This window comes from Miniopterus natalensis, chromosome 8, assembly GCF_054644295.1.
Source record: "Miniopterus natalensis isolate mMinNat1 chromosome 8, mMinNat1.hap1, whole genome shotgun sequence".
Taxonomy (NCBI): domain Eukaryota; kingdom Metazoa; phylum Chordata; class Mammalia; order Chiroptera; family Miniopteridae; genus Miniopterus; species Miniopterus natalensis.
The window spans coordinates 39,510,083-39,534,666 of record NC_142088.1 but is presented as its reverse complement, the minus strand read 5'-3'; the positions used below and the strand labels follow the sequence as shown (position 1 = coordinate 39,534,666).

General features: G+C 41.7%; 1 protein-coding gene across 4 annotated transcripts in view; it reads right to left on the bottom strand.

The window, feature by feature from the left end:
• The window catches only part of WIPF1 (WAS/WASL interacting protein family member 1), a 108,361-nt gene that overhangs the window by 27,068 nt on the left and 56,709 nt on the right, over nt 1-24,584 (bottom strand). The window contains exons 2-3 of one of the 4 annotated variants that reach the window (XM_087819760.1): nt 6,403-6,704; nt 6,008-6,262 (exon numbers count right to left, since the gene is read on the bottom strand). The exons of 2 other annotated variants lie outside the window; for them this stretch is intronic. The gene's annotated coding sequence lies outside the window, so the exon portion shown is untranslated. The remainder of the gene's footprint in view (nt 1-6,007; nt 6,263-6,402; nt 6,705-24,584) is intronic. One more of the 4 variants, XM_087819761.1, reaches the window with a different exon arrangement.

The window sequence follows — 24,584 nt, the reverse complement described above, 5'->3', positions numbered from 1 at the left end:
TCCCGGTCAGGGCATATACCCGGGTTGCGGGCTGCAGCAGATCAATGACTCTCTCATCATTGATGTTTCTATCTCTCTCCCTCCCTCTCACTTCCTCTCTCTGAAATCAATAAAGATATATTAAAAAAAAAAATCATCCAGAGCTCTAGGGTATGTGAGTGATTGCAAAAGTTTTATTTAATAATTGAATACATCATTAAAAAATCATGAAATTTTAGGTGAAAAACGAGGTGAGGGGAGGGATCTACCAATAAACCTATTATAAAAAGATTGGTTCTATGGGTTGAGAGAACAGAGCAGAATATTTTACATAAATGACTTAAAAATTCATTAGTTGCTTCTTCTTTGTTGCCTGCACACATGCATGCACATGTACACACAACATGCATCAATATTTAGAAGTCATGGAATTGCCTAGTTCTGTGAAAGAAATGGTTGGCTTTGTTTGTTTCACTATAATGCCATTAGGTCAACATCATGGATTAATACTCACACTAGACAGCATCATACATTGGCCCTAGAACAACCAGGGCATCTTGTGGCCCAGAGCCAATTCCTAAATATGTAACATTGGTTATGAGGAACACTTGTGAGAAAGACTCCTCACCCTATAACAGATATATTCTCCCCAAGACATGGCCAACTAGAGGCTCAAGCACAGCCCACAGTTCAGTCCAGGAAACTTATGGTTTCTTCTTCAATGTGCTCATCTAAGAAAGCAGAATTATTTCTAAGTGTAAAATGATCCACCATCTTAAGATCAAGAGAATTACCTAGTTATTTAAATAAACTGTTTCTTAGTTTCTCAGAGCCAACTTTAAATTTATTCTAGATCATGCAGTGTGAGGCCCATGCTACAGAATGACATGAAGAGGGGAGAGATTTCCCATACTGTCTAATGAAAACATCTGATGATCCTCAGAAGGCTGCCTCTAATCTTGAGTGTGTGTGTGTGTGTGTGTGTGTGTGTGTGTGTGTGTGTGTGGAGGGGGTGGGGGTGGGGTGTTGCTGAATCAGCTGAGTTCTATTAGACAATAAGAAGCAGGCTTATCCAGTTATGTTTTATCAACATTTTGGACTATTCAAAAATATAAAGTATTTTGCTATATAAATCTTGCCAAGAGTCACCATTAAATACTATCCTACAAATGGAAGAAAATTAAACATTTCTTCCCAAAAAGGTTGACTCAGTTGAGGAGTATTTTATTCGCTCTGTGTGTGTGTGTGTGGGGGGAGGGTAGCTACAATAGACATAATACAACTGGAGAGATTCAATGGTCCAAATGCTCTCTTGCCCTCATTACTTTTTATTCTGTACCTTATTTGTATTTCCATTCATTTATATTTTACTTTATATATAATGTTATCTTTAAAAAAAATAATGTTTCTATTGATGTCCAAGAGAAGAGAGAGGGAGAGAGAAACATGGATGATGAGTCATTGGTCAGCTGCTTCCTGCACACCCCCTACTGGGGATCGAGCCCGGAACCCGGGCCTGTGCCCTGAGCGGGAATCGAACCGCTGTCTCCTGGATCCTAGGTCGATGCTCAATCGCTGAGCCATGCCGGTCAGGCTATAATATTCTTAAACCATTTTTATGTATGTATTTCTCATGTGCTCTTGGCTTCTTCAGTTTGAATTTTTCTTGAGATATTTTTGCTTCCAAAAGTAGCATTTATTCATTTAGAAAACAATAGACAACACAAAAATACACAAAGATGAAAATAAAACACAACAGTGGTATTTAACCACTGAAGGAAGCATTTGATAATTAAATTTTAGGTGAAAAGGTTTGGGGTTAATAATGCCCAGATAATTCTTGTTAACATTTTGATGTATATCCTTCTAGCTTATAAATACGCAGACAGACACACACATACACAGTTGTTTGACCAATAATAACTAACAGAAGGAAATTTATAATACATATAACTCAATAGTGTTTTAATAAGAGAAGGTTCTTAAATTTATATTAACTTATCACAACCATAAAAAAAGATTCCAGAGGCATTCATTATAAAGGCAATGAATCCACTCCAAGGTACACTGGAAAAGTAAAGTCATTTAGCCAACTCAAATTGCTGCTAAAATGTAAAAAGCCCGTAGTTTTGGGATTCCTACTCAATTATTCTTGATTCTATTCCCTCCACGATGCAAACTTAGTGGGATGTGTTTAAGATCTGAAAACCATTAGTACAAATTAAGATGAAGTTGGCTTTGTTCGTCAACTTCCTGTAAAAATGCTCAACAGGAAAATTGATGCTCACAGCAAACCACAGCCATCCTGTTTCTTTAGCACAATCTTTTCACAGCTGCAGTTGCCTGTAGTTTCTATTTTATGATACCAGCAACCTCTTTGGGCCCCAACCCTCACCCCCGCCAGCCCAGCATGTCCTTTGGCCATGTTAGAAAATTTAACATCTTTGCACAAAATTTGTTTCTATTATTGTTACTGTTCCTCTTCTGGGGCCCAGCTCAGAGGGCTGCAGGCAATGAGGCAATCAACTCGAGAGGGAAGAGAAAAGGCGCGGGCCGAGAGGAAGCAGCGGGTAGAGACGGGCAGCAGGGCTCCTTTGCGAGCAGACAGCCAGCCTCCACTAGTTAGCGGTCACTGTTACTCTCAGCCTGGGCTGGACAGGGGACACAGGCTCTGTACACGGAGCTCGTTTCTCCAAATGTACTTGCCCCTTTCTCAGCTGAGCAGGATTGAAGATGACAGCTTAGTTAATTCTGCTGACAGGCTGTCTTCCCAGTAGTAAGGGTTTGCTTCTCAGCTCTACTTAGAGGGTCCTTGGCTATTTTAGAAATACTTCTTTTAGAACTCATTTAGATAAAGAGGTGATTAATTTGGGGAGGTGGGAAAGGCATTTTTCAGAGAAGACATTTTGAAACATCTACAATGTCATTACAATTAGTATGACCAACACCAACTCAATTTTACTGTAAGAGTAACTGCTAGGGAAATAAAGGCTGCTATGAAGTAAAATTATTGTTTTAATCTTCTGTCATATGTTTAATTTAAAAACTAATGCAAATACACAGACACCAAACCTTTTCAAAAGTGAGAAAATGAAGTTGAATGACCCACCTACTTCTTGTTGTTTAACTGTGAGAAAGAGAAGGGAAACCCTTTTCTACTTTATCCATAACTAAAAAGTATAGATTTCCCCCCACTACATCCCATCTCTGCCAAGCATTCTCTTTAAGGGCCTCAAATCTCAAAGCTAGTTTTCCTAAATCCTCAGCACCACATTTAGTTTTATCACAGAATTAAGACCTACCCCTACTCCCCAATACACACACACACGCGCACACATTTACACACATGCATGCACTTACACACATGCACACACTCACGTACACATTCACACACATGCATGCACTTACACACTCTTACAAACACTCATGCACACATTCACACATGCATGCACTTACACACTCACTCATGCACACACATGCATGCACTTACACACTCACTCATGCACACACATGCATGCACTTACACACTCACTCATGCACACATGCACACACATGCATACATTCACACACACATGCATGCACTTACACACACATCCACATCCACATACATGCATGCATTCACACACACATGCACACACATGCATGCACACACACTAACACACACAGTGCATATATGTCAACATACTTGATGTGTTTTATTCATTTTATTGTTGAAAGTGGAGCCTTTTTTTTTCCTGAGGATGTTTCTTTTTCAAAGAGTTTTGTGTTTTTTTTTAAAAAAGTGGAGCCTTCTTGTATAAGTTAGAAGTGTTACCAAACTTACTTCTGCAAAGGTCAAAAGACTTAGAAAGGGAAATGTCTTACTTGCTTTAAAGCTATTTACTGTTGCTGTGACATTTAAAACAAAGCATTTGTATAATCCCAGACTCCCAGGACTGGAAAAGGTCATCTCATTGTCTCTAAACTGCATTTAGGAAAAAATCTCTTGAAATTACAGAGCAAGACCTCCACACTTAGTTGTTAGGTGGCCTTGGGCAATTACTTAGACTCTCTAAGTCCAGTTCCCCCAATAAAATGGGGAAAGTGGTGCCTATTAAATAGGGTTATTAAATAAGGCAAGTGCTTAATAACTTTAGCCATTAAAAAAATAATAATAAGCGAAAGTAAAGAGCCTAACACATAGTAAGGGCTCAATAAATGTTACTGTCTTCCTCCCTATTTTACAATGAGAAAGCAAACACAAGCTGATTGAACTCTTACTCCACATGTCCACACCCCTGTAGACCTCTGCATGACAAGTGAATGGTGAAGGGAGGGGTATATAAAGTGCACTTTAAATTTCTCGAAAAAGCATATTAATTAGGGCATTCCTTATTCTAGTATTTTTTTCAGTTTTAATTTTCAGAAGTGAGGGTTGCAAAATACAGACAGAGGTATTTATGACAGGGAGGGCAAATGCTCTTTCCAACAAGTAAATGTATGAAAATTTGGTAAAACAAAAATGAGTCAAACTGTAAGCAGCCAGAAACTTCCAAAGTAAATGACGTGTTCATGAAATGTTAAGCAAGCCTTCAAAAGGGCATCAAACTTAAAAGGCCCAGGAATTAGCTAGTACATTTCCTCTTACACTTTAGCATAGGTTGGGGAACCTCCTTCCTATAGGCCAGATCTAGCATTGATATCATCAGTGATCAGGGTGAAATTGCTGCTGGGTCCCAGGGATGATATTCAGCATGGGGATTTCTCTAAGCATTGCAATTTATTCACAATATGTGTAATCCTTAAAAAGCTTAGATATTAGAGTAATTGAAGAGCTGTGAACAATTGACCCATGAGTGAACTTTTCAAAGAGCATCAGAAAACCTGACAGTGATTTTAAGTAAATCATTTAAACCTCTTTAGACTATGAAAGGAAGAGTTTTAACAAGATGATGTTCCAGTTCAGAAGCAACATAACTTTATGAAGTTAACATATAATATGTAAGACCCACAATCCAAGTGAATAGTAAGGGTATTTTCCACAAGAATTAACTTTAAAACCTTTCCCAGGCTTCTCATTGTCTTCTCTTTCTCTCTATCCAGCTGTTCTATTTTTCTTGGCTTTTTCGTCACTTTACCACTTCTCCATTTCCTGCTGTATGCCCCTGAATTATTTAAAAGAACATGTACTTATTGACTAAACTGGCATGTGCCCTCTTAATGTTTTAAAGCTTTATTTTATATTTTTTCATGAGGGGGCGGGGAGCAATATAAATGTCCAGTTGCTTTTTCATATATGCCCCAGAGAAAAAAAAACTTTTTTGATACAAAAATAATTTCCTTAATCTTGCTCTGTAGGTCTCTGTGCACATGGCTTGAAATTTTAAAACTACAGTATTTTATGCCAAAATGTTAATCGTATTCAATGTAAATAGTGCTAACGAATGCTACAGAATTTGACTAGAAATAGTGGTTGTGCATTGCACTGTTAGGATGTTGAACAGAATGGCTGTAAAGAGAAACTGTCTTCTTAAGAGGCTGCTTAGAAATGGTTTAGTTTAGGATTTGAACCTACTAACATGTCTGTAGCAACAGAATGGCGGCAGGTTAGGTCCCTGGTGCTTTCCTTCGAAGCTTCCATTGACTCCCTTTACCTTAAAAGCATCTGCTGTTCCTGACCAAGTGCGTGGACGAACAGAAGATTCAAAGGCAACCGTGTGGACGACGGCACCGTAACGGAAAGGTGGCGCTTCCCCACTGACATAAGCCCCATTTCGAGCGGGGGAAAGTCCTGTGGACCCAAACTGTCCGGTGGTTAGGACAAGTCCTCCTGATAACCTTGCTTACATCCTGGCTCCGAACACAGCTTATGAATCACCTGCAATCACCACTGTGGTGAAACGGCCTCTGTGCAACAGCAATAGGCCACATGGCCCTCTACTGAAAAATTACACTTTATCTCGACGTGCTGCAGCCCACTAAAAGCCATTTGGTTCTTCCCGCTAGCTGATAAAGGAAATACATTTAGTTTAGATGTAATTTTTCTTACCGTCAATGGATACTGTAGGAAGGCATGACCAGGGACACAGGCAGACACAGAGCAAGCGAAGCATGAGCCCAGAGAGAAAACTGTCCCCGAGAAAGGCATCATCTTCTAACGCAAGTGTGGGGTGGATTTGGGACAGCCATTTTGGACACGCTCTGGCCCCCGGGTCAATGTGACAGACTGAGTCAGAGGCAGGCGTTCCTCTGCGGTTATTCACTTCCTGTGTGATTAATTTCTCGTTTGTTCCTTCCTCCTTTGCTGCAGAAAAAGAAACTAGATTGGTTTTACTTAAGAAGCAAGCAAAAAAAAAACAAAAAAAACACACACACAAAAAAACACCCAAACTAAACTAAAAAAAAAAAAAGAAATGTTTCTTCTTCCCACAAGTTGTAACATACCTGTTTGGCAGAGCGACAGGAGGAGGTGAGAACCTCCATCCGGTCAACAGCCCAACTTTATTCTAGATCCCTCCACAAAGATAATTGTTCACGGAACCAGGGAGTCCTTCAGGAAAATTCCACTTGAGAGTATCACTCTCGATATGAACTATGCCACTTAGTATTAAGGAAAAGAGTCACTCAAGAATTAAAAGCTCTCAAATACACTAATAACGAGGACAGATGATTCTTCCTCATCCCCAGAGCGTTCAAGTGTATAGGACGAAAGTCACAGATGCAGGTGAGGAGAGCTGGTCAGGTGCCTGAAAGCGAACGAGGTTTGAAATGTGACTCTGGTGATTTATCCAAGTCGGGATAAATGATACACATCTCAGGTCACATGGAGATCCAGAGCTTTCTATGCCAGAATGTTTTGTTTCTGTCCTTCATATTTAATAGGGTAACAATAGCCCTCTCAGGAGATGCTGGACAAAAGCACAGAGATAATGAACATAGAAGGAAAGTCAGTTTCTCATTAAAGGGCTCTAAGAGGTGGATGGGCAGTGGAATATAGATACAAAATATTATATCAAAGCCTCGAGTATGTTTAAATAATCTGAAAACGCTCAAAAAAATTTTTTCTAGATCCATCCGAAAGTCACATACCATGTAAGTCTGTAAAACACTATCAGTTGAAAGAATGAAAAACAAGAGGCATATTTCAGTAACTAACTTTGCTCTAAAATTAAACTTTGCGTCTTGATTTTGCTGGGCTCTGAGGAAAATGGCATGAAAAGACAAGTTGCCTAATATTCCCTTACCTGTAAAATGATAGGACTGGGTAGACCAATGGTTGTCAATTCAGGAGGCTGTTGGAAATGTGTGGAGGCATTTTTAGTTGGGGGGAGGGGGGAGTGGGTTGGAATGGTGTGGGGAGGGGCCTGTAGGATTCCTGGGCAGAGCCAGGAATGCAAAAGTGCCCTATAATGCTTAGGACAGTCTCACTCAAAATACCGAAAGTGCTCCTACTGAGGAATATTGGGATAGTTGATGTCTAAGGTTCTTTCAAACTCTAAATTCCTTGAGATGTGAGTCTAGCTGCACGAGCAGAGTTATCATGATGCCAGGTGTGGCAGAATTCCTGGACATAGAGCATTGAAGGATTAGGGACTGAGGGTCCTCTACTTTGCCTGGAGCCTCTTCAAGGCAGGACTGCATCCCCCTGCCTAACATAGGGTCTGGAGTTCAAGGGAAACTCAATGTATGAATAACACATGCAGGCGTGGGGCTGGACAGAGGTGGAAGCCTGCAGCTATCATCTCTTTCCCCCTCTACTAACCTCAGGAAAACAGAAAACCTGATGAGCTACCAAGTAAATGCCTCAGTGAATCTATGGGGAAGTCTAACTATAGTTGGGTCTAAAAAGGGAACATGGGCAATATGATGATTTCTCTATGTGTTTTCAGAATTATTTTTAAGTGAGCACCCCAAACACACACACACACACACACACACACACACACACACACACACACACAGTGTGCATACAGTTGTTCATGGCTATTCCTATCCAGCAGGGACAGCTCAATTGGAAGGGAGTATGTCACTGAGAAGACTGGGGCCTCTGAGGCATGCAAGGGAGTAGTTGTCTAGAGTTTGGGTCTATTTCATCTTCAATGAAAACTTGTAAATACAATAATGTTGGACACATTTATGAGGTGGCTGCCATGCCCCACAGGACCTAAATCTGATATGTTCCTCCTCTGCTTAAAAACCTCCAGTGGCTTCTCATTTCACTTAAAACATCCAAACTCTCCACCTAGATTCACAAAGACCCACCATATCTGGCCCCTCCCTAGTCCTTTGACCTCCTCCTAAGTAACCTCCCTCTTGCTAATTTATCTTCTACCCTTTTCTGTTCCTCAGAGACCCCAAGATACAAGCTCATTTGCATCTGGGGGGCCTCACACTTTTAAGCCCTCTCACCAGGTACACTCATCACCTGGTTCCTTGTCATTCTTCAGCCCTCAGCAAAAATGCCCTTATTCTGACCATCTCTGCTCCCGTTTTCTTTCATGCACAGTACATGTCATCACTTGACATTTTAAAGTTTATTTAATTATTTACTTGTACGTCTCTCTCCCCCCACTGGAATTCAAGCTCCATGAGAGCAGGGACCTTCTTTCCTGCTATCGCCTCAGCATCTAGACCAGTCTGATACCTGGTAGGTGCTCAATTAATATTGTTTGTTGAATTAAAAAAAAAAAAAAATCAATAACTCCTAAAAATTCTACCAAAACATAACATTCCCTTGAGAGCTTAAGACTGTTCCCTCTGGCACCGTGAGTAAGGAATGCCAAAGCTAGACTTGAACCTTCTTGAGAAGGCTTAGATTAATGGGAACTTTTCCAGGAGGAGGACGCCAGGGGTCAGCAGGTCAGCCCTCCGGCCCACGGGGGGCTTGGCAGCCTTAGGCAGTGCAGGTGGCTTATGTCATTGAGCAGTGGCAGAGAAAAATGGGTTACGAAAGTTGAAAACAAATAATCCAATCAGAAAAAAACGGGGGGGGGGGCACAATAAAAAATAAAGGAAATAAGTCAGGAAAAGATGGAGGTGAGGGCAGGATGATGTGGGGAGCAGGGGGGGTTCCCACCACACCACCGGCCCCAGGGGCCTGGGAGGTCATGCTCTGCAAAGGGCGACGGACACACAGGCGCGGGACATGAAAGTGCTTTCTGCCCTTCCCCCGTGATGAGGTGTTCCCAGGTCAGCGTCAACTTCTTAACACAGGGAATTTTAAGGCTGACCCAGACTACAGAGGTCACTTAAAGATGAGGAAATGGGGGCCCAGAGAGACACAGTGCCCCGCCACGTCACACTGCAGGCAGCAGCGGAGCTGGGCCGGGAGCCTGGCCTCCCGCTCCATGCTCCCAGTGCCATTACTGCCTTAGGCCTCACTTTAAGTTCAGAAGGAGGCTTTCACTTAATTCTTTTCTATAAGCATAAGAAGAGGCAGAAGGAAGAGGTAAAAAGAGGCAGGAGAAGGGGGTAGGGAGAGGGCTGTGATGTGGAGGAGAGACGCCGAGAGCAATATCTGTATTGATTGCTGGTGGGACTGTTATAATAACCAAAGGCCAAAGAGAAGTGGATTGAGAGCTCGAGGCAAATAAAGACAACCACAATTCTGGACTCCGACGAGAATTTAATTGTGCACATCCCCACTCAACGCATAGATCAGCCTTAGCTTAATGATGGACTAAAACAATAACCAATAGGCTCTCGAACCAATCAGGCAAAGAATCCTCCATATTAATCCACAGAAATAAAAAACAACAACACAAGAGCAAACGGAAGATTATAAAACAGCCTTGGGTCTTGGAAACATCAGTCTTGCAAAGCAGTAAAGAATCAATCACAGCCCATGACCCTCCTGTGGTGACCCCAAATCAACAGAGACTGAATCAGGGCAGCAGCGACATGTATAAAACATGAGCAGGGCTTTTTGTTTTGTTTTTTATAATTGCGGTTTTTCAAGTTGTGTTTCCATGACTACCTATTGTAGTGTGGTATTTGCCCTAGTAGTGGAAAGATGTTTTAGAATATTGTATACCCTCAATTCTAACACCTTCATTTGCAGAATGCCTCCCTTAGAGCTTTTCAGGGGGGGATGACAAACAATGCCAGATTAAATGTATGCGTTTATTGTAAGAAGAATTCTACTTTCAAATATTAAAATAGGGGAATTACGTGATTTAAAAGAAACAAAGGAATTTCCCTCTTCCCCATAAAATTATCAGTGCACTTACATAGAAGGTTGATCATTTAAAAGTAACCTCAAAGACAGGAATTAAAAACAAGTTTTGTACTATTCTATGCCCTGTTAATATAAATTAGAATAATCTTACTTGGGGGAAATTTTGGAATATATTTCTTTATGTTGGCAGCTCAGCATCCATTTACCCCACTTACAATGATGACCTTCCGTTTTTGTTTGGAGAATCTCTCCCTCACTCTTAGACCGTGTGGGTCCAGAGGCATTCACTCCCACTCCAGACACAAGAGCAGGGCCTTGCATTCATTTGGTCCCAAAGATGTTTTTGGTGATGGTCTGTGACTTCATCAGAACCAAGGGAACTTGTAGCCAGAGGTGAAGGTTCCTCCCACAGGATGAGTCCGGGGTTAAATATGGGAGATATAGGAAAAGGCCACACTCAACTTTTGACCACATGGGGTCTGAAACTGAGAACAACAAAGAGGGGACTTGGGGGTGGAGAAAAACCAGCTACTGATGTTGGTTGAATCCATCTATACCTGAGGCTAGCCCTATTTTTGGACTTTTAATTTACACTAGCAAAGAGATTCTCTATTTTGCTTAAGCTAGTGTTGTCAGATTTTCTATTACTGGCAATACAATTATTCTTAAGTGATATAGGAATCGATACTAAAAGTATTAGATGTGACTAACCCTAAAATGTGCAGTGGCTGTACCATTACAGGATTCAGAGAAAAAATTAGAATGTGGGATTGTGCTGGCCATTTCTTACAGCCTTCAGTAGGATCCTCAGGAAAAGACATGAAGCTGAAACGGACTGGAAGCAGAGGGAACAAAATGTAGCTTTGTTAATACAGACTTTTTCCCCGTATGACCTGCAACCAAGATGGTTGAGAATCAAATAATGTGGAGCCTTGTGGATTGGAAAACTCGAATTCTCCATGTTACGCTAACGTTAGGTAGAGTAGGATCAGAAGGTAAGAACCATATCGGGAAATAATTTTAGCAGAAGCCCAGTTCTCCACTGTCCCTACAAAGATATTCTGTATGTTCTCTAGTCTGAGCAAAAGGCCAGTTACTTTCATTGGGATATACTGGGATCCACCTCAGGAGCAAGGAGTAAGCTGTCAGTGGTTCCACCACCTTAGGCAACTATCAGAGACCAAGATAGAGGCCATAAAATTAGGACATGGAGGATGGCTCATTTGCTAGAAGCCAGAAGGACCCAGGCCTGGTTTGACATTCAAAGACTTTGACTCAACAGATTCTTGAGTTTTGAAGACTAATCCACAGAGTTCAGGGATTGGATACTACCCAAGGATGAAACCCGAGACTTGTTAAGAATCAGTTGATGACTGCTCAAACCCTAAGGCAATCCCAAGATCCCTGAAGCCAGAACAGGAAGTGGGCTGTAGAGCAGGAGGAGCCCTGCTCTTAGCCATGGTTCTGGAAGATAACAGATAAGAGCCATCCTTGCCAAGGGCAGACGCAGGAGAGCCAGTGGCTGACCAAAGTGCTCACGCACTGCACAGGTGGAATTAATTTGTTCAGTGGGTTATAAAATCTGCTAGAGACTGGTGACCAATGTCTCATTCTCTCCTTTCCCAAATGGAAATTTAATCATAAAATTCCTCTGCTGTTCTCCTGCTGCATACTGGGTGTTAGACTTAGAATTTAACCATTTGGATACAAGAGACACTATTATGTCCAGCGCTGACAACAAGACTGTGGAGAATTTGGACGTGGCGCTGGACCTGGACCTGAATTAGCTGACTCTCTTTGAGAGGAGGGTGAGTAAAATGTATTATGTGGGCGCATTTTTGAAACTGTATTATGGGAAGATGTGTGTGTGTGTGGATGTTGGACAGGTAAGGAGAGTACACTTGTTGGTTTCCGGCTGCACAGCATCCATTCCCTTGAATTACAGTAATAACCTCAGATTTTGGGAGAGAGAATCACTGATCTCCTACTCTTTTGCTCTTCTGACTTCAGTTGGCCTAGCTCTACCCTGATTCCAAGAATGGAAGGTGACCAGCCCTGGCCAGCTAGGGCCTGTGGTTCCCTGGCTACAGTGATTGGTTCAGAGATGAACATGTGACTGCGTCTGTACCAAGGAGATGCAATGAGACTTTCTGTAAGACATGTGGGGCTGGGATAGTGGCGTTATAGCCACATTGTGAGCATACGGAGGCTGAGAATAAAGCCAGTACAGTAAAAGTGCTGCCAGGGTGCCCGAGACTCAAAAGGTGCAGCAATCAGATGCAACGTGGTATTTAGATCCTGATACAAACAAAAAAATATGAGACAACCAGAAATTTGAATAATGACCGATATTTAATAATATTAAGATTATTGCCAAATTTTAGGTGTGATGTTATTGAGATTAAGTTTTTTACAAACAATTCTTAAATTTTTAGATACATACTGAAATATTTATGGAGGAAATGATATGTCTGGGTTTGCTCCAAAGTAAAGTGGAAAGTGGGGAAAATGGGTAGGGGTACAAATAAAACAAAATTGGCCTGAGATGATCATCACTGAAGCTTGGTGAAGGGTACATGGCAGTTCATGGCAATGTTCTGACTACTTTTCATGTACATTTGAAATGTTTCCATAATAGAAAGCTTAAAAAATAAAATAAAAAATGACTTGTGGCTCACTCCCTTCTTTATCCACTAGAGGCTGTTAAAGAGGTTTGCTCACTCTATTATATATGTGCTCAGACCTGGGAGCTAAGTTACCTTTTACTTCTCAAAATGATCTCTTTGGCTCATAGATGAAATGGGACAGAGGCTGAGGGCTCCTCTATAACGGTTCAGAACTCAAATCCTTCTTCCCCACAAAAGCACTAAACTTTCAAAATCTGAAATCCTCTTAATGGCAACAAAAGAGCAAAACTCAGAATTCCAACCAAAGTACAAAAGAAAACAACCCTTCAACTAGATTAGCACTGTATAGTAGAAATACAATGAGTCATGTGTGCAGGTCTATATTTTCTACTAGCTACATTAAAAAGAGTAAAAAAATAAAATTATAATAATATATTTTATTTTCTACACTATATATATTTTTGTTAATCCTCACCTGAGGATATTTTTCCTTTCAGAGGGAGTGAAAGGGAGGGAGAGGAGAAGGAGGGAGAGAGAAAAACATCAGTGTGAGAGAGACACACTGATTAGTTACCTCCTGCAAGCGTCCCAACTGGGTCTGGGGAACAAACCTGCAAACGTGTCCTTGACCAGGAATCGAACCTGCGACCCTCCAGCGTGTGGGCCAGCGCTCTGTTTAGCTACACTGGCCAGGGCTATTACACTATGTATTTGAAAAATATTATCCTTACATGTACTCACAATAAGAAACTTATTAATTAGGTATTCTGCATTCTTTTTTCCCACACTAACTTTTCAAAACCAGATATGTATTTTACTACTGGTAACATTTCAAACACTCACGAGCCACGACCACACTGGACAACACAGCTCTAGATGTTGAGGGCTGGTGGGAAGGAGCCAGTCTTACTCATCCTCTTTCCTGGCAGAAGACCCAGGTGACACTTAACAGACCACCAATGTCAGTTCTGGGAATGTCTTGGGTCACCTGGGGCTGCCAAGTGCCCCCTCAGGGCTACAGCTTCAGGGCTAAGAAGAGTTTATCCTGCCTGAAGCCATCTCATTGACCAGGCATTCTTGGATTGGTGGTCAATAGCATTATAGATCAAAATTGGCATCTCCTTCCTGGACTCTTATTGCCGACAGCCCTAGTATAGGACTTGAACCCTCAGAGAGATACTGTATGTAATACCCTCAAATTGGGGGCTCAGAAGAGATTCGTAGACTCAGAAGGCTCAGCGGAAAGCCACTGTACAGTAAGTAAGATCTAAAGTCCTTGCTGTGACTAGCAAGGACCCCAGGATCTGACACTCCCTTCTCAGCCTCTCCTCCGTGGGCCTTTCCTACCTCTCTCCCATCCCCGTCTTGGAGGTTTTGGGCCGACACTTTTCTCCTGGTTAGTGCCTTGCTCCCCTTGCTCCATTCGTTTCTGCTCTTCCCACTCGAGAGGGAGCTCCACGAGCGCAGAGCATTTGTCTTGTTCTCTGCTACCTCCCCAGCTGCTTAGATCAGTAACTGACGTATCACAGGGGCTTGAAAAATATTTGTAAATGGATTTTAAAACCTCCAACTCCGAGTTTAGTTCATCCTTCCCGCGACCTAGGGCTGTGGCTAGGCTCCGCGCTCCTGGCTCTGGCAGGGAGGTGCCGAGTGGAGCAGACGGGCTGCGTTTGCTCCTGCAGGGACCTGGGAGGCTCTTGCTTGTCCTGATGTGGCCTGACTCAGGCCGGCCATGGGAGAAGACACCATGGGGACCTGCCAACACATTTAATGGCTCTCTTTTTCAAACAGGGCTATTTGCCAGTGTCAAGGATATGACAGGGTCTCTTAATTTAATTAAAAGGCAAAAATTTCCCAGTCGGTCACCAACATCCAATACTAGTGGCGCCCAGGGGAAAACCCATGTGAAATAGAGAGAGAAGTTTCTTATAACTCAAGGGGCAAACTGGTGGAAAGCCCCGCTTTCACATCCTGCCATGTATATACCTGTGGGCACTCACACGGAGAAGCTGCTGGCATGCAGATGGCTGTGTGTCCCTTTTGGTTCCTGATCATTAGGTATGAAGCAGGACGGGGTCTTTACAATTACCTCTGTGGTGGGGACAATAGCCATATTGTTCCCTGTTCAGACTTCTCTCTAGGTCTATGGTTACACTGTGTCTCCCACTGGACAGAACCATGTGCACATGAAAACAGTTCTCTGGGCTACTCAGGAAACAAGGGTCTCTACAGCTCTGCACCTTTGGGCCTGACATCACCCATCTGAAGACTGCAGGAAGGGCTCAGTGGCCCGAGACTTCCCCTGGGACCCCCACTGCATAGCAGCCAGGCCTGGCCGGTGCAGCTGCTACCTAGGAGAGACCAACCCAACCACTCTGCATGTGGACAGGAAATGGGGCATTTGTGGATATCACAACAATGGGGGCCCTCCTGGGATTCAGACCTGGGGACCAGGGTTGCTAGACCACATGGAATGTACCACACTGCCCAACTAGGTGAAGTTTTCCCACATGACCTTCAAAGGTCCTGCTGCACCTTGATGTAGGTGGAAAAGCTGTTTATAAAGTCATCTCAGCTTAGATCTTATCTCCATTTTTCATATAAACTCAAAGTAATTATTGCACTGTTGTATTAGTTCCTGAATTTTCCAGTAATACAACTGTCATATAAATGAAATACTATGTTTTGCTCAGATTTTTACCAAGAGTTGTTCGCCCTCGTCTGGAAAATCATGTGCCCAAAGACATGACCACTTGAGGTAAGAGTCTCTAAGTCTTACTCAGGTTAGTCCGAAGTTACAGCTGTCCCATTTATGGTGATTATAGGTGTAGATGCAAAGACCTGGCCATTTCATTTTGTTTGCTAATAAGTTGTACCTGATCACTTCCAAGTTGAAGTTATTTTATAATAAATTATGTTCCTCTTATTTCTCTTTTTAATTACTGATAAAAATTACATGTATTTTGGAGGAAACTGTGTGTAAGATCAGGTTATTTCATCAATGAAGGTTCACTAAAGCTTGTGAAGGGGACATTAAAAAATATTGTTATTAAAAGTGGGCACGGGGTCAGGCAAAGCTGAGAGCTACTGCTTCCAAAGCCTGGCAGATGTTTGCATGTCCCTGGGCTCCATTTAAAGTCATGAATGGACTCTGATGTCTCTGTTTACCCAGCCTGCGAGCAGAGACCATGACAGCTGCTCTCCTACAATCCTGGGAGGGAACCTTGTCGCACTTTATTTCCAAATGGTCACAGATGCGAGAGGTGTTCCTTCCTCCTGTTTCCTCGCAGGCCCTGCTTTTCTCAGTGGCTTGCCCCAGACAGAATTTGTTCTACTTCAGATTCTGACTTTGCTACTCCAAGAACTTTCTGCCTCTCATTTGGCTGCTCTGAAAACAGACGGTTGGAAAAACACTACTAGGTCGTTTCTAAAGGGATGGCGACCCTTCCAGCCACAGGAAGGACAACGGAAAGGGCTTCTTCCTGGGCCAAATGCACATACGTTGTTTCCTCATCTCCAAACAGGGTGCAGGGGGAACAGGATCAGAAATGTGTGATCACAGGGTGATCAGCTCCAGCATTTTGTGTATGTTTTGTTTTTGTTTTCTGGGTGTGTGTTTTTCGTTCTGGGGATTTTTTTTTTTTTCTTAATGCTGACTTTCCCTGCTCTGTGGAAGGTGCTTCATTCAGTCCCGGAACATTTCATTCGGTTTCAGAGCCATTCCAACAGAATGATCAGTTGGTGGCTCATGTAAAAGCAACTCCATGACTACATTTATATATTGACTAATTTGAGAGTAGCCAACCACAAAGATTTGAGGTGTGAAAACCACATGTGGTTTATGTTTTGTAGGATGCCCTCAGGAAGATAGTTAAAAAACCCCAACTAAATGGTCTCTCTCTCCATCATTAAAAAACAAAAAAAACAACAACAAACAAAAAACCACTAAGCAATAATTAAACAGAACCCAACCCAGGTGTTCCTCTTAGCTTTTGGGTGACAGTTGTGTCCTAGCAAAGCAAATAAGTAGCTGTCTGAGTGCTGTGGGCAAAGGTCAAGAATACCCTGTTAGCATGACCTCTACTTTGGCCAACATCCCTTCCCACCCCTGACCACGGCCCCTTTCCATCACCAAAGCTGCCTCCTCCCATAAGAGCTTCTTCAACTCAAGGCTCAGCCATCGATGCCTTCCTTGGCCCCACACTCAGCCTCTTAGCCCTCTTCTCCAGCCAAAAAGAAAAATGCACAAAGAAAGTTACTTTCTAGTAATGAAGATATTTTCTGTGATCTTTTTACCTGCTCACACTATGTGTGTGTCTGACTACATGGCTAACCAGCAAGCAGGGACACTGTTAAGCATAGCGGTCATTCAACACGTACTGTTTCAGATGCTGGGGACACTGCAGTGACTAAACAGGTACAATTCTCTGCCCTCATGGAGCTTACATTCATTTCTGAGTTAATGTTAAAATAAAAAAAGAAGACCAACCTTGAAAGTTACCTGAGCAGACAAAACCAGTTAAGCCATACAAGCAAAGCTTAATTTAGCTTATTTTTTTAAGACTAACTTGACCTGGGGCATTTCTTGCTTATATGTCTCTGGAAATCATAAGCAAAACTTGAACTGTTTCCCAACGCTGTTAGAAGGTAACCCCTGACCAATGCCCTGTGATTTAAACAAATTCTGATATCATAACCAATCACGGTGAAGATAAGCAGTCACTGCTTTCTGACTCTATGAGCTGCTTTGTCACAATATGCCATGAGCCTCACTCCATGTTTTGGTTTGAGTGCTCCCAGTTTGCAAACTGCCTTTTTGGTGCGTGCACAATAAGCTTATATTAATGACTACTTTGGTGATTCACTGGTTTTACTTCTGTTATTTCTGCACATTTGACAATGTAATGGAAGGAACATGGATTTATCCCCGTTTTGTGCAGTGCAGGTGCTCATGTTCTCAGCTCACCTGATCTTACGCAGAGTCGCTTAGCAAATCTCTGCCAGAAGAGGGGCCAGTTCAGGCCGGAGCTAATGCGAATGAGAAGTGCTCCACTGCCCTTGGAGGGTAGTCATTTCTGAGAACCAGTCCATACAAATATGCCTGAAAGTTTGCTGACAGGCCAGCTCACAAGTCTATTTAATATGCAATGTGACTAAATTGAAACTCCAGTTCCAAGGACAGCCAAAGGGGAGGCAGAGGTGGGGGAGGGAAGAGAGGTTCATGACTCTCTGGCGTGTTCCAGCCCCCAGCCTATGGTTCCTCTCCAAAGCCAGCCCTTGACCCCACTCGGGACCCTAAGGGGAGCCTGTCCCAAAGTACTTCTTACCATAGGTCATAATGCCCTTCCCCAGGATAATATGTAGGGAAGAAATCAAGTTATTGCCTTTTATTTTTAAAGAGAGAGCAGTTGTTAACCCGAATGATATTGAATCAGTGGTCTTTTTCTTGAGATAAAAGAAGACATTTGGTTGGAAGGAGACACTACATAGTAGAGTCACATTGTCTAGGGTTAACTTCCTTAAGTTTCTCCCACATTTTATAGTTAAGGTCCTTCAAATAAAAAATATTTTTTATTAAAATTCATACATGAAAAAGTTTGGAAAATATAAGCAATATAATTTTTTAAAATTGATTTTTAGAGAGAGAAGGGAGAGAAACATCAATGGAGCTCGCAACCCCCCGACATGTGCCCTGACTAGAGCACATGTGACCTTTCCATGCACAGGAAGACGCTCCATTAACTGAGCCTCACTGGCCAGGGCAAGAGCTGGACTTTTCTTCAGTGCACTAGGGAAATGTCTAAAAGCTCTTTGAAGTGGTCTCAACCAACTAGGAAATGGAAGACAGAGCTTATTTTCAAGGCTGCTTTTTTTTTTTTCACCGATTGAGGAATGAAGAGAGACACAGTACTGGTCCGTGAATGTTTTCAGAGGTGGCATATATTGAACTGAGAGAAAACAGGCCTTGAGGCAAGATCTGATTTCTCTGAGCAAGTGAGGAAACAAAACCACATTCCTATCATTATGCCCAAGTTCAGCCACAAGATGATGGCACTCTGATGTGAAAGACAGCAGTGCCAAGAGTCAAATGAAGCTTCAGCAAAATTGGATGCCACACAAAAAACACATTCAGGATCCAACTCTCGTTGGCAGGGAACTCATGGAAAACCAATGTGAAGATCACCAATGCAAAATTTTATTTTCCAAAGGACAGAGGCTTCTGTGCACAGGACGTTCTTTCTATCCAGACTTGCTCCTAGTGCAGAAATGTGGAGGTACATTTCTGATCACTCTTCACTAGAGGTGTCACTGAATTCTCTTCAACCTCTAACTGCACAAATTTAGACCTAAGGTTTTCTTCTCTTGCTCTCCTCAACCTTGTATCTTGAAAATATAGATGAGAGTTTCTCAAAAATGCTGAGAGATACCCAAAGATGAGGTATCTCAAAATCTTTATAGGCATGAGCAACATGCAGAAATGTGAGCAATGGGGAACAACAGAAATGCATTCCGTTCATTAAAGATGACTATCTGTGATGTGTCTATCATCAGTCTTAAAATGCAGCTTTAAAAAAAGTTTTAAAATTATAATACATTCTAAAATGCCCCCAAACAATGCAAAAGACAGTGTATGATATATTATTTAGGGAAGTAACTGGTACCTATTACCACTTCGCTAAGATTTGGGCTCTTACAAAAATAAAGTCCATGAAAGGAATGGATAAATCAACTCAGTGGTGAATTTCTTTAAATGTAACTCCTACCCCCCAACCCTTTCTCCACAAGAAAAAGCAATTATATATTTTTTTAATGTAAAATCAGAATGTGGTAAAGTCAAATCAGGGTTTTTTATATGCATAGATCTGGGAGTATAAAAATCACTATAAATGTATTATGGTTATATATTTTAATCTCTAGTTTTATTTTCTTTAGCATATATATAAAAGTACTTAAAATTTAGAATTTACTCTTGAGATACTATAAAATATTACTATCTTCGTGACAAAAGAAATTCATGAATTTATGGAAAAGGGAATAATATTGATAAAATGTGTTAGTAAAAGCACTGTATATGTTTGTCCATCAACATGTAAAACTATTCAAAGGTCATTGATAAAAATATTTAAACTATAATAAAAGGAAAGTTAAGAATGGTTTTATTTTTATTGTAATAAAATAAGTATAATTAAAAATAACATGTTTTTTTTTTTTAAAAAAAGAATGGCTTTACTTAAACTTGCATTTTCTAAAATTTAACAGGACCAAAGAATCTGGAAGTACCAAAAGTTAAGTAGAAATCCACATTCAAAAGAGTTCCATGGAATTCTCAGAAACAGAGAGCAGGCAAAGGGTCATCTGAGGACTTTATTTCAGCCTAAACTTTGAGTATCACTCAAATGGGGGAGCCAATCCCTGATATTAACAAAATACAGTTTTCTGCTGCTAAGCTCAGATGACCTCCTGCTCTACCTGCCAAAATCAGTGGATGAGAAATCATTTCATGAAGTCATGCACAGACATGAAGCACACCAGTAAAAGTTTGCTGCCATCCCTCCATCAACACTTTGCTTGGCTAGGCTGGTGGCCAGCAGGAATCTCTCTCTCTGCAAAACTATTCAAAGTAATGACTTGGAGGAAGTGGTGTGCTGATACTATGAAAAAAAACACCCCTCAAACACAAAGATAGTTCAAAAAGCATCTGTATATGGCTCAGAGGAAACAAAGAGCTCAGCTAATTTAACTCCAAATAAACCCAAGAGACCGGTTTACCTTGGCCATAGCTACACACATGTGCAGGAAACTGAAGGACAGCAATTGTCCAGTGATTTTATTCTGTGCCAAAGGGGATAAAAGGGAAGAATTATCCATGTGGGGTCAGGAAGAAGAGAAGATACCCCACCCCACATGGCTTCTGAGAGAGAATTACAAAGATGTAAGAGGATTTCATACCTTTCCAAGACACAGGTGGACCCTGGACAGCTGCTGAAATGGCAAGTCTGGGGTCCTTTCCTGAAGCCACTAGTGGACCAGAAGCTAATCTTGAGCCTCTAACACATGGTCTCTCCATTGCTGAAGCCTTTCCATGGGTCCTTCAACAATGTTGTCCTTACAGAGCTAAGAAAGGATCAGGGCACCTAAAACTGTTGTTTCATTTATCAACCCTGGGCTGAAATACATTTTACAATATTTAAAATGACCAATACTGAATTTTCAACTTTTGAACATTTAAAAATATTCTTCAAATTAAATGAACACATCAGCAACAAGGATCATGTTATATTTGGCTTTGAAAACCATTTGGAGTTTTCTGAAAATGCAGCTGCTTTTCAGAGAGAACAGGTGGAGATTGCTACCCACATTTAAAAAGGTCCTTATTTTTATTTTCAAATAATTTTTATTTGAGATCATTAGATGTGTCAGCACTAGTCTTTAAATTGTTTTTTTCAATCCTGGGTTTGTATTGCAATTTTGCCATCTTTATTGCTAACAGGGTTAAAGAGGCTCAAAAGGCCCTTTGGTTTTGATCATTTGAGGAAATTCATCTCATAGCTGAAGACCATTTTATTTTATTATTTTATTTTATTTGTTTGTGAGAGGAAGGCAAGAAAGAATGATTAACCTTTAATATCAGCAACGCGTGACACTGACCTTCCACTGGAAAGTGAGATTTTTTTCAGTTCAAAACACTTAGTGTCCAGATCACATGTGGGGACAATTAAAGTGTTTTAGATGCTGCTTTCCCTTCTTCAAGTGGTGGGCATAATATTCAAGCTGGGCACAGGAAGCAGAGATTTCTGTCTCAGCTAAGGAGACGGCTCAGAGGGCAGCTCCAAGCTCTGCAGCCCATAAAACCCAACACAACCTTCCGGGCTGCTCTGGAAAAAACACATTGAGTAATAAGGGATAGAATGCTTTCTGTTCAATGTTTCCAGTGCTATTTTCTGGCCAGAAGAAATGCCAAATCACAGGCATCTGGGAAAAAGAGATGGCCCAGAAAGAACAACAATCTGACATAGCACTAACCCCCTAAAGGTCCATCTACCCATTTCCTGCCGCCTTCTTCATGCTGAGTTATAAGCTTTCCAGCAAACAGCCTTTCTTTCAGACTTGACTCCAGTGCTCAGGTGGTCTTAAAGTGGCAATGGCCAACTTCCAGGGAGTGAAATGTCATTTTGATCACAGTGAAAACACAGGGAGTGGTGAGAAGATGTGGGTCCATGACAGTGACAGTGAAAGGGATATGGTCTATGAGAACGCGCACCATGTGATGCTAATGTTCTCCAAAAGAGCTTGCCCAAAGGTATCGCTCAGGCAGCTCTAGAAAACAGTTAGCCCCCTGGCATGTCTACGCGTAGTTTATACATTATACTGTGTTTTCTTGCCTGGTCCATGGATGGAAAGAATCGAGTAAGATGCCAGAAAGTAGACGAGCGGCAGCGTGGACTGATGCAAAGGTGGAAAGGGCATGGCCTAGAAAGGGCAGAGGTTCAGAAAAGGCCTCTGAGGTTTCGTTTCGTTGCCACAGCTCTTAGTCACATAATTTCCTTTGTGGATCTTACCAGAAACTAATGGGCCTTAGAAGATGAATTGGTATGCTAGTTGGAAAACGTCAAAAGTCATCTTGTCTCTTCAACAGTGTTAAGTTTGTTTTTTACCCTTTTTTTATTCTATGAGTCCTCTTTTCAGAATAATTTAAGATCCCGTAGTTACAAGAGCTCCCTCGGTGCCTACATTCCCCTTCTGAGATCAACTGCAGCTGGACCCACCCTAGCCTCGGCCAATGGACAAGAGCAGGCCGCCGGCCCAAGGGTGGCCAGTCGTCAGGCTAGAGGGCAGCCTGTGAGCTGGCCAGGCACAAGAAACTGCTCAAACAAGGGAGTCCCATTCCTCCTTGTCTCAGAAGCATGAAGTAGGAAGCATGGAGGTGAGCAGCCCGTTAATTACACCAGAGAAATGAGAGGAAAGGAACAGCTAAGCCAGTTAATTGGTGGACATAAGACAGGATGATCCATCTCCTGGGACTCAGGGAAAGTCATGGTTTTTCAGGCACCTAAGCTGAATCCTAGTTTTGAATAATTCTAATGTGTTAATATTAACAATAACAACAATAATAACAGATAACATTTGTTATACCCTTACCATGTGCTAAAAAGCATTCTAGGCACTTTTACAAGTATTAATTAATTCAATTTTCACAATAACTCCGTGAGGCAGATGGTGGTGGTGGTGGTGGCACTGATGAACAGAGAAGTAGCCTGATCAATGCTGCACAGCCCATAGGTGGCAGAGACACAATCTGAAGCCAAATGGCCTTGCTCCAGAGATCATACTTCCAACCAGTAGATGCCTCCCTGTGGGGATAGTCCTGGATTTGCTGTCTCTTTTATTGTCCATCTTTATGATAAAGCCCCTTTATCAAGGGGGCCTGACAGAGAGTCCATTTCTTGCTCCCCTATTGCCTCAGGATCAGCATTTTTCTTGGTTCTACTCATTAGGAATCTTAGTAACTTAAGTATATATTTACTAATTCAAGAACTATTTAATGCTTACTGTGTACCAGGAACTACTAGGAGCTTTGAAAGCTAAAGACAAATCAGCCCCAGTTTGGCTCACAGGAACCTTCTACTTAGGTCACACTGCCATGACCTTATGCATGATATATATTATGTCGTATCTTTATACATATCATGTCCTATTTTTGCATAACATATTGTGTCCTGAGCTCATTGCTAAAATAATGTCTAAAAAGCACATTTTTAAAAAATCACCATAACAAAAATAGACCAGGTGAAGGTGGCTTCCTTGAAGGTCTTCTTCCCTAGGAATCTGGGTCAGAGCCAAGGGGTGGCAACAAGTTATGCTCAGGCTGACTTGGAACAGCTCTGAAGGAGTAGGTGCCTACAGGCGGTGCCGCGGTGTCTCCCCCCGACACCGAAGAGCAGCGCTGAGCTCTGGCCTCTCGGAAGTATGAACCACAGCCTCTCCCTCTGTTCTACAGTAGCTCACTGTCAGCCACTTGTTCACAACACCCCAGCTACTGAATAGGTATTTATATGTGTCTGTGGCACTCTCAAGACGGGTAGTCCCAGATGCCAGGTGTCACATCTTATCTTCCACCCCTGCAGCACCCAGCTCACTTCTTTGCATTTGACAGGCCTTTAATACATTTTATTTATTTATTAATCTATTTTTATTATTAAAGTATAGTTCATATATATCATAATAGTTTCAGATATACAACATAGTGATTTGACATTTAAATACTTTATGAAGTAATCACCACTGTAAGTCTAGTAACTGTCACCTTACAAAGTTATGATTGCTTATATTTCCTATGCTTTAAATTACACATCCCCATGACCCATTTATTTTACAGCTAGAAGTCTGTACCTCTTAATCCTCTCCACCTTTTTCACTCTTTCCTCCACCGCTTCCCCCCCCTGGCAACCATCAGGTAGTCCTCCGTATCTATGAGTGTCTTTTGTTTTCTTTGTTTCATTTTTCAGATTCCACATATAAATGAAATCTTACCGTCTTTGTCTCTGTCTGACTCATTCCACTTAGCGTAATACCCTCTAGGTCTCTCTGTGTTACAAATGGCAAGATGCAACCCTTTTTTATGACTAATATTCCATTATATATATGAACCACAGCTTTTTTATCTACTAATCTATTGGTGAGCACTTGGGCTGCTTCCATAGCTAGGCTATCGTAAATAATGCTACAATGAACATGGTGGGGAGTGCATATATATTTGAATTAGTGTTTCTGTTTTCTTCAGATAAATGCCCAGAAATAAAATTGCTGGGTCATGTGGTAGT